Source organism: Lampetra fluviatilis, chromosome 25 (genome assembly GCF_964198595.1).
Source record: "Lampetra fluviatilis chromosome 25, kcLamFluv1.1, whole genome shotgun sequence".
NCBI classification, from domain to species: Eukaryota; Metazoa; Chordata; class Hyperoartia; order Petromyzontiformes; family Petromyzontidae; genus Lampetra; species Lampetra fluviatilis.
This window is the reverse complement of record NC_136299.1, coordinates 5566596-5577650: the sequence shown is the minus strand read 5'-3', so window position 1 is coordinate 5577650 and position 11055 is coordinate 5566596.

Sequence of the window (11055 nt, the reverse complement as noted above, 5' to 3'; positions counted from 1 at the left end):
AATTACCCGTCACTTGTGGAGTTGCAGGGTGCTCCTGTGTGTATGAGAAATTTGACTCGATGCATGTCGTGTTATGACTGTTATTCTACCCTGTCTTGACTGGATCTACGTTGCTTTTTGTGTGGCATCTTGGCACGGTTGCCGTCCACAACTGAATTCGGCCAGTTGCAGACCGCATTCGGTTAATTCTGTTCACGAAAATTCGTGCCGAGAATACATTCGCGTCGACGAAGATGCTTTGTACTTTTCGATTTAAAGCTTTCGTGACTGCAGAGATTCATCTTCTTGGTTCTTTCGGTAAAGTCACCTGAGGACGGCTGCTTGCGTTGTGGCCGAAACGTCGTGAGAATGATTTTATTATGTTTTATTTTTATTATTTTATTACTTCCCTTCTACGTGACTTTACCGAAAGAACCAAGAAGATGCTTTGCACTTTTCAGTCAACGATGACTGAGCGGACACCTACGACCACCCACCATTGACCTCAGCTTGACTTCTTTGTGACGGGGATTAAATTAGATAATCTAGTGGCATTTATTTGAGACTTCAGTACACTGAACAAGACAAACCCAAAATAGTAATTGGCTTTTGTATATAAAAATACTCATTGAGTTAATTGATTGGCTGGCTGGACAATATTTGAGGATTGAAAAGGGTGGAATTGTGCAGTCTTCACACCAACATTCAATAACTAAGGGTGGACTATATAAAAAAAAACTACTTTAGTCAACTATACTACGAGAATGACGACATGGCATCCACGGGCTGTAGTCGGCAAGACTTTGACTTCAATAAATAAATGCACAGTTATCCATCAGCATAGTGGCACAGTACACAGTATAGAACATGTTCGACTACAGCCACGAATTCAAGATTGAAAAAGTATGCTGTATATATGCGTATTAGGTTTTAAATCGATGCTTTGATGTTTTTCAATTAGTAAAATAATCCGTGATACGTGAACATTTGAAGAGTAGACAACATGATTTCACATTGCGAAGGCATTTTCCTTGCAAATATTTTCGTCGCAATTTTCCCGTGTACTTTTTTCAGTATAAAGTCCAAGCGCCTCCCTGTCCCAAGCGCCCACATGGGGCGATGCGAATATTTGTGGCTGGCCTCGATGCAGCGGTGAAATATTCTCCAACATTCCTATGGCAAAGGCTATTTTATCAACAGGACCGCCATTATTATTGACTTCCCAAGAAGCAGTGCTCATTTTATTGACCGAGGAGATCATGGACTGAGCTGACTCTTGACCATGCACTTTGAACTCCTGACATTCCAATTGAGATCTGTTATGTAATCGGTTGTGCGATCCGGCATTTGCGATTTGGGACAGCAGAAGCGGCGTGCTCAGGGATTTTCCCACGTCTGGGGACAGCGGAAGTGAAACGTGCAATATTGGGCTGTGTCAGCAGCTCTCACTGTGGCATGATGGCGATGCCTTCGTTCAAATCTCCAGTTTGCGAGCGCAGCCACACAGACACATCTCCCGCAATTGTCATCTATCCCCCAAACTCATGCTCTCCCCCCCCCCCACCGTAAACGCATGCTCCATAATGGTGGGTGCTACAATGACACTTTAGAAATTATTTTTTCTCTCCCCTACAAATTGTATCCCGGTTGTGCTCTGTCATGGCACGAGACGAAGTATCGATTCGGATCTCGACACAGAGAGTTCAACTCTTTATGTTATGAGAACGGTCCACCCAAGCAAATGTCTCAGAGCTGTCTCTGATAGTCCTTCGAGTGTCCTCTCATCCATGCGCTCGAGGATATCACGTTCTCACCCTCCGAACCACCCAGAGTAATATTTGTTATCGCTGGAATTTAGCCATGATTGCTATATTAAGCGAGACCTTGACCTCACTACACTCGGGAACTCAGTTTAATCACAGGCAGTGGCCTGGATTCGAACCCAATATCTCAGAAGTGGCAGCTCAGCACTCTGACATCTGAGTTACCACCACCTCGGACATATTAATTAAGCATTGAGGACACGACCACCGACACATAGCTTCGACAACCTGCACTCACCACTGACCGGCACGGTGAAGTTTGGCCAAAACGACACCCCCTTTATCCAGCACTGGAGTGACAAAGGGCTGTGAATGATTGTTTTATTATATTAGATCGGAGGAGCAGGCAGTTTCTCCATCATGATGAGTGATCCGATGACTGAGGAATGGGGGTCAAGGGTGAGTTTGCATCAATCGGAGGCCATGCGACGTGCTGCTTACAAGCAGCAAAAATCGCTGTGCCCAGGAGGGCTTCTGGGACGGATGTCACCTATCGTTCACCTCCGCTTTTGTTTGCGCATGCGTCAGAACCGCGGAGAATCAGAGGTCGCAAACGGGTTTTGATTCCTTACCCGTACCCGGCCGCACCAGGGTCGCAAACGGGTACCTGTACCCTACCCGATACCCGGCTACCCGTACCCGGCCGGGTATCGGGGAGGGTACGGGGACGGGTACCCGATTGCGACCTCTGGGATGAAGCCAGGTTGCAGACGCGGGTGGGTTGATTCTAGGAACTTGAATTGTGAGAAGAGACAAGACGTTGGGAAATGAGTGACAAACGGTGACTCACCAGTGACTCACGGCTTACCTGTACCCGTACCCGGCTGCACCAGGGTCGCAAACGGCTACCCGTACCCGGCCGGGTACGGGTAGCTGGGTATCGGGTAGGGTACGGGTATCGGGTACCCGATTGCGACCTCTGCGAAGAATTCAGCGGAGGCGCCTCGACTGTGACGGTGGTCTCGCGTGTAGTTCTGGCGAATGAATGACGCGCTGCAACTGACCTTCAAGCAAGACCGGCGGGTGTCTGTTGATTGACGCAGGTTGGGTATTCATCTTCTTGGTTCTTTCGGTAAAGTCACGTAGAAGGGAAATAATAAAATAATAAAAATAAAACATAATAATAAACGTCGTGAGAATTATTTTATTATGTTTTATTTGTATTATTTTATTATTTCCCTTCTACGTGACTTTACCGAAAGAACCAAGAAGAGGTTTAAGTCGCAATAAGCTACACATGATGTATTTCATCAAATCACAGACAGTAACAATCAGCGCACAGGAAGTAGTAGCTGTTAGAGAAACAATTCTAATTTGTAAAATGTTAGATTAGTGAATAAAACTGGGCAATTTTAATTCTAATCAATGTACTCGTTCACTTCTCTACGGGAAGCTCAGTAAAACTTTAATACTTCCTTCACAAGAATAAAATATTTAAACAGCCAATGTTTAGGACAATGGTCCTTCTTTATAGCATAGAGATAGGGCACAGAGATTGAGTGAATAATTTAGTGAATTTATAATCCACTGCCAGTGTTATTGACATACGTATTGAGTTACCGTGTTACGTGTCACGATGCGTTTTGTTCTATACTTGCGTCAAAGCGATGACTGGAATCATTTGCGACTGCAATACCTGCTGTCTATATTGTGTGTGTGCATAATGCATTAACTGCTTTACATGCATAAATAGTAGCAATCGTCGCTAATTCATCAGTGGGCCGTTTAGAATGTTGTTCCAGGTGTCATGATCCATCGCCCCTTGCCAGACCTCTTGGATGGGCATGGTCTGCATTGTCGAGCGCGATGATCATGCCCACAAATGTTCGCTCAACGAAGTGGCTTATCACGTGGAAATTTATAGGAGCCAAATGATCTAAAATCATGTTTCTAATGTGGAGGGAAAAACCGGAGGACCAGGTGAAAAATCCACGCAACCACGGGGAGAACACGGAAACTCCAAATATACAGGCGTTGGGCTCGGGATCAAAGCCATGATCTCCTGTATACCAGGCGAGGTAGTTAACATCTCGCCACCATCTCGCCACCGATCTCCCCAAGCATGATGAATAATGTAGAAAGGCTCTGTGTACCTCACACATGCTAAGCATGCCCTGACCAGCTGAAATATCATTCATGAATTTAGCATTTGACCCTCCCTGTGATAATCAAGTCTGGTCCGAGTTCCTGCTGTGTTCTCTTTGCACCACAAACTGGCCAATAAAGACTCTTGGGATAAATTGTGGTGGGCATTTTCCTGAAATTTGTGCCGTAGATATTCACAATCTTTTCACTGTTTTCCTGTCACATCGGCAGAAACTGCCGTTTGATCAGCACGTAATTTAAGACCTTTAATAACAATCGGTTTTAGCCTTTCTGGTAATACAACAGGAGGTTAAAACACCAAATAGAATCCCTTTTCAAGGAATCCTGTCTGCATTAACCACACGTACTTGTGGTGAACATGCAAACAAAAAACATGCAAACAAAAAACATGCAAACAAAAAACATGCAAACAAAAAACATGCAAACAAAAAACATGCAAACAAAAAACATGCAAACAAAAAACATGCTCTGAGAGTACACGCATTGTCTGTCCACAGCAAGCACGTGTGGTGAATGCAGACAGGATTCCTTGAAAAAGGATTCTGTTTCGTGTTTTAACATCTTAGACCTCCTGTTTTATTGCCAGAGAGGGTAAAACCTATTGTTACATTTTGATATTGGAAATAAATGTCCCATATACTGGTAGGAACCTCCTGGTTACACCAGCCCACAGGGGATTATTGTATCCTTCGTGCAGGGAGGGGCTGGGTGGGGAGGGAGGGGCTGGGTGGGGAGGGGAGGGTGGGGAGGGGCTGGGTGGGAAGGGGCGGTTGGGTGGGGAGGGGAGGGGCTGTGTGGGGAGGGTCTGGGTGGGGAGGGGCTGGGTGAGGAGGGTGGGTTGGGTGGGGAGGGAGGGGCTGGGTGGGGAGGGGAGGGTGGGGAGGGGCTGGGTGGGGAGGGGCTGGGTGGGAGGGTGGGGAGGGGCTGGGTGGGGAGGGTGGGGAGGGGCTGGGTGGGGAGGGTGGGGCATGGGAGGGGTGGGGCTGGGTGGGGAGGGGCTGGGTGGGGAGGGTGGGGAGGGGCTGGGTGGGGAGGGTGGGACTGTGGGAGGGGTGGGGCTGGGTGGGGAGGGGCTGGTCACCCCGTGGTGCCCTTATAAAACTCAACGTTTAACCTACTCATGCCGGCTTGTGCCTGCCCTCACAGTCGGCCATGTTTGCGGAATACACCACGCCGCCGTTGACCCTGGCCATTGACCGAGCAACCCAACGTTCCTACCAGCTCCCTCCGCAGGAATGTGTTTTAAGATATTTCATTGGACAAGAAGAAGTGCTGCCAAACTGTGGTTAAGAACCACTGTTTTATATAATGAGAACAGTTGTTCTATACAATAGCTATTGCCTATTTAAAAATAAAGTTTTCCGGAGAAATTGACATCATGTCTCTACGGCCTGATCTTTTTTCATATTAAATTAATCGGTGATGCTGCATTGGCAATTGTTCACGAGCACAAATAACAAGAGTTTAATTCGTAAACACTTCTAAATACTTCTTGATTATTGTCTGTTGAAGGACAGCAGCTGCTAGTATGACAACTTAAAAACTGGTCATCACAAAACATTTTAAAAATGTAAATCTCATCAGGCCCCATCGTGTAGAGTGCAAGTCTCCAACTCTCATTTTCCAACCTATCTCTCTGGCCTGCCGTGCTATTCAGAATGTCCATTGCCCAAAACGTCACCTTCTATACCGTTTTCCTCTATTAGGCTGCGTGGTTGAAAGCCTCACCGAGTCTCACGACTCTTTTTCAGCAGGGTCCTGCCACGTGTTCAAAGGTGGTGATTGCGATGTGTATTCAAATCGAGTAACTTGCGGGTAATTTTTCGGATGCAGTAAATTTGTATAATAACGCCAGCACACAATGGCCCACTCTTGCCAATGATGCCGTGGGTTACTTAACGTCCGCTGTGAAGCAGACGGAGCGTAATATATTTTACGGTTTAAACACCCGCAGTATTAATCAGGGCGGCCTGCTGAGAGCGGCGAACGCTCTCAACGCGAGTCCACACGAACCACCCCAGCTGCCACTGGGGACCCTTGGCAAAGGGGCGCTTCAAGATGTACTGCACGGGAGACGGGGCACAAATATTACGGGGCGATGGGGGACGTGGACATAGCCGAGGAAGTCCACGTTGTTTGTCAATTTGTTGGAGAGATTCGCCGTTTGAATCCAGCTGCCACCGTGGATGTTGCGCATGTGTACGAGCCAAACGTATAAGCGCCACTCCTGCTGTTTCACAGCGGACAGTAAAAACCTGGACGTTATTCGAAAAGGAGTAGGCTCTGCTGGCGTCGCAGTCTAAATGTTAAAATTCCACAAACAATCACCCAATTAGGTAAAACCGAACAGCAACATCGCCCTGTAACTGAACAAAATGCAGCAGATTATACCCGACTGTGACCCCAGCTTCAAGACAAGCCTGGCGTCACGAGAATGGCGCGAATAACCACATTTACTCGGTTGGTATTTAAGTCATGGTGACGAACCACATTTTAACTTTTTCAATTGTACCCGTCTTCTGCAGAAAAAAAACCACATCTGACCCTCGAGTCAACTGCATTTTGCAGCCGCTTGCCAGTTGTGCAAGTCCCAGAGGCCCCTGCCGCGAAATCGAAGCTGCGGCACTTTTCCTCCGCCGATCATCAGAGCTGTGGTAAGTGGCTTCGTGGAGGTGTCGGGCAAGGTTGCTAGGCAGTAAACTACGTCGCACACGAGAAGGTAATGGCCATCACATAGCAACGCTTCCTACCCTCTTAGACGAGACGTGATATTTTGTTTATAATAGAGCCCTCATCTTTTCTATTGTACCCCGTTTATATGATGGTCTCTGTAAGGGGTGTCACTTTTGTATCACGTTGCTTATGCCATTTTAAGTTGTAGAGGATATCTATACTTTACTTGTACTCTGTTGGAAAGACGCCTGTGATAATGATTCTGTTTTGTTTCGAGCAATGCTTCTTTTCACTGTTGGGATAATCATTCTATATTTCCTGCAGCAGTTGGGTAAATCGCCTTTAGAGCTTGATTGAAATACCATGAATTACTTTGTTCATACGGGACAATTTAATCAACACGTTATCACATAAAAGTAAGGAACAGTTGGGCTCCTGGTATTTATTCATCATGATAACAAGTAAAACAAAAGGACCCACCTGAAAGAGTTCCAAAAAAGCAATGTTTATTGATAACATTTTCCTGCCTCAAACAGAAAATTTTGCGAGAGACTGAAATTCTGTTATTTTTTGACAACACGGCTAGAACCTATGAAGTGCAATTGACCTATTACGCTAAAAACAACTTTGTATGAAGCACGCTAAAAACATAATCGGCAGGTGAGTGGTGGTGCAGTGGTTCGTGCACTGCACGAGGAATCTCATAACCCGGGTTTGATTCCCGGCCAAGTGAGTGATTCCGGATTAAACTTGGCTCTCCAAACGTAGTAAGTTGATGGATTTATCTCAGTCACAAATGGTTTTCACTTGATGTAGCATATTTCTAGTTTGGGGCAATAATTTGTGTTTACTGCCATTCTCTGAACATCTCTGAAAAAATTTAGAAGATGTAGAAAAACTACAATCTGAACAACAGGAAAACCGAAGGAACTTCAAAATTGTCAGATAAAAAATTATTAATAGGACATTTGATAATTTTTACAGCACAAGACTAGCACGAAGATGCTATGTTTCACAGGGGGGTATAGTCTTCCGGTAGGGGTTGGTGTTACGACGTGGGGTTATCCCAATTGAGTCATTTGCAGGCATGTTTTTTTCAAATTTGGCTAATTTTAACCGTGGCCTACTTTTTTTTTCAAAACACGTTCCTTCGGAGTGGGCAGGTAGGAACTTGGTTGGACAGCGCATTCGTGCACGACAGAAAGCTCGCGGTCACGTGACGCACTTCAAACAATCCGGGAGCATACTACATGTTTGGGAGGGGCTATGCACGACAGACAAATAATCCCTGGTGGGCAGTGTGGAACTGTTGTTCCTACCTGTATAACGTCGTCACAGGATCTGTAAGTGGCAGGATTAACCAGGGCAACCATCAGGTCCCAACTGCAAACGTCTGTGCCGAGCGGCAAAAACGCGCTACCGCTTGGCCAAGTCACATTATCCAGGGTCGTTATTCTCTTGTGGAGCGAGGCACAGATTTTGAGAGTTCCAAATGGAAATTAATTTCTCTTAGGACATGATGACGATAGCATTATTTGAATTTAATTGGATTTTTTTTTAATTACCCATTTAACGCGGCCACCTTTGCCTGCATTTTGTTTTAGTTATCCATTGACTTTAATATGATGCCTCATCCATAATTAAGATTACCTCTCATTTCCATAATAAGAAAAAATTATCTCCACCATCCATCTCATCCTTTCTATAAGAACAATTACTTACAAAATGTGATTATTAATATGACCATATTATAACACGGGTTGGCGTGGTGTTGTATGCTATTCAGATGGACACTTCCTATGACTACACTGCCCTAAGTCCCTCATGTTATTAAACTGGAGGGATTTTTGCAGAGAAGTAATATTCCTATATGCTGTTGAGAAGAAAAACGAGTGTGCTTGTAATGGAGTGTTCACAGTGTATAATTACATGTGAAACATCTAATATTCAGCCCTTTCTAAATCCACTTCTGGATGAATGCCATCTCCACTTTTTTTGGTTGTCATTGGAAGTTGTTTGTGTGAGTGAATGAAGGTGGGGAACAACTCTGGGCCAGTTCAGCTATCACTCACCGCTGATGTTAGCTGTGGCGAGGAAATCGAACTAATTTCGCCGGGTGTAATGGTGCAGTTTCAGAACTACTGCACCACCACGGTCTCGGTCAGTTATAAAGGTTTTGTCTTTCCTTCAAATGTCTGTGTCTATTGAGTCATGGACATTGCCATTGCATTTCACGTGAGAATTTTCGAAACGAGCACTTGCTGGTTTTGTTGAATTTTTGTTGAAGAAGCACATGTTCCTGCGAGCTGAAGCTATGCTTATGGTAAAATCATGGTGAAATCATACGAGAATGATGAAATCAAACGTATGAAGCTACCAGCCTCAACATCAGGGATGTAACTCTAATTACTGATACTAATTTACACTATGTTAGCTAGTTACTTACAATTTTCGTGGGAGCTGTAATGTGCTTGTGACCTATTTAAAATATTGTTTTTAATGGTACGATAACCGTGTCATAACACGACATCCATTCATGGCACTAATTGGTGCAATTAAATATAAAGCCCTATCATTCACTCAAAACATACACAATGATAATTATTCGTTCTTATATTTAAAAGAGTGTTTTGCTTCCAAATATATTGAACATAGTATCAACACCAGCATTTGAGATGTGGTGGCAGAAATTAATTTGGCACAATTGCTGATGTGCTGACAGAACAGGGCAAACATAACAGGGTAGCCACGTGTCTGGATTTGACGTGGACTGTCCGGGAATTGGCATCCGTGTTTGGTTGCCAAGAATTGATTTGTAGCGAGATCGTTCTAGATTTGAAGTTTTCGTGACTGCAAGGATTCATACTCTTTGTTTTTTTTCGGTTAAGTCACGTAGGTAAAAAATTAAAATAAATTAACTCACGACGTTTCAGGTGGAACCGTCACAGCAAAATTACTGTTTCAAGCTTGTGTTGCCTCCGAAACGTCGTGATTTAATTAGATTACATTTTTTTACTTACGTGACTTTACCGAAAAAAAAACAAAGAGTACGTAGCGAGATCGGTTTGAACTTAATTGCAGTCGACTGAAAAGTTTTCATAGACCTACGCTGACTTGAGCCTCGTTACAAGACGCACACTACCGGGGTATCGTCGGCAGAACACTGAACGGATGACCCGGTGTATGGGAAACACTGAGGTTGTGGAGGAGGGAAGCTTGACAACCGCACACACAAACACAGACATTGCAATTGTTTCTAGATTTGAAGTTTTTTCGGTCAAGTCACGTAGGTGAAAACAACATAAAATAAAAATAAAACAACCAAATTAAATCACGACGTTTCGGAAGCAACACAAGCAATCCGTCATTAGGTGTGACTGCTCCAGCAAGATTCATACGCTACAGTCATTTTTTACCGAAAAAGACAAAGAGTATTGCAATTGTCGTAGTGTTCCTTCACCCACAAACCTGGAGGTTGCCTTGAAGAGTCCGTGGCACCACAGGCCGTGTTACGCACCTGGTCAGAGATGCCAAAGTCAACCGAGAAGGCGATGGACAGACGACGTGAAGCGATCGAACGGGGCAAATGCAGTCACAAGTGCAGCGAGACAGCCCGAGGGCATGGAGAGGTGGCGGGGGGAGGTTGTTGCATGCTGCCAAAACCTCTGGAGAGAAAATGGCACTCGATGATGACGACGATAGCGCAGGCAAAGGAATATAAAGAGCATAGGGGACAATTGTTTTTTTACCCTTCTATCTGGCAACAAAACTGACACCTTTTTTACAAGGAGTCATGTTTGCATAGACCACAATACCTGCAGTCATAATGCAAACAAAAAAACATAACTCTGATAATGAGTGCATTCTCCTTGAAGTTGATTGGTCCACACCCGAGACAGCTTTCTTTAGAGCAGTGGTTCTTAACCTTTTTGGAGGTACCGAACCCCACCAGTTTCATATGCGCATTCACCGAACCCTTCTTAATTGGAAAAATAAAATATGATTTTTTCAAATTCAAAACATAGGTTTATGTTTTACTGGTGCACAATCATATGAGTCGGGTGTGTGTCTTAACCTCCGCCGAACCCCTGAGACTGACTCACCGAACCCCTGGGGTTCGATCGAACCCAGGTTAAGAACCACTGCCTTAGAGCCTAGTCTCACATGGGTTGGACCAGATGACACCACTGGCATATGAGGTTCCAATGGAGCATAGGGGACGTTTATAACGCCACAGCTTTGGATTCTTTAAACAAATAACGGCGTCGCTCTCTGAGATCTCACATTTGCCGTCACGACTGGGCCCTTTTTACGTCAAACAAGCGGAGCGGGGAATTGAGTAGGTCGCGTGCACGGCACGTGTGTAATTTACTAAGGGGTGAGGCGTCAAGAGCTGCGATGCATTCAAACTACATCGAGCTCCTGTGCAAAGTAGGGGGTGCCGTTATGAGCCGATAAGGGGGTACGCGCCAAC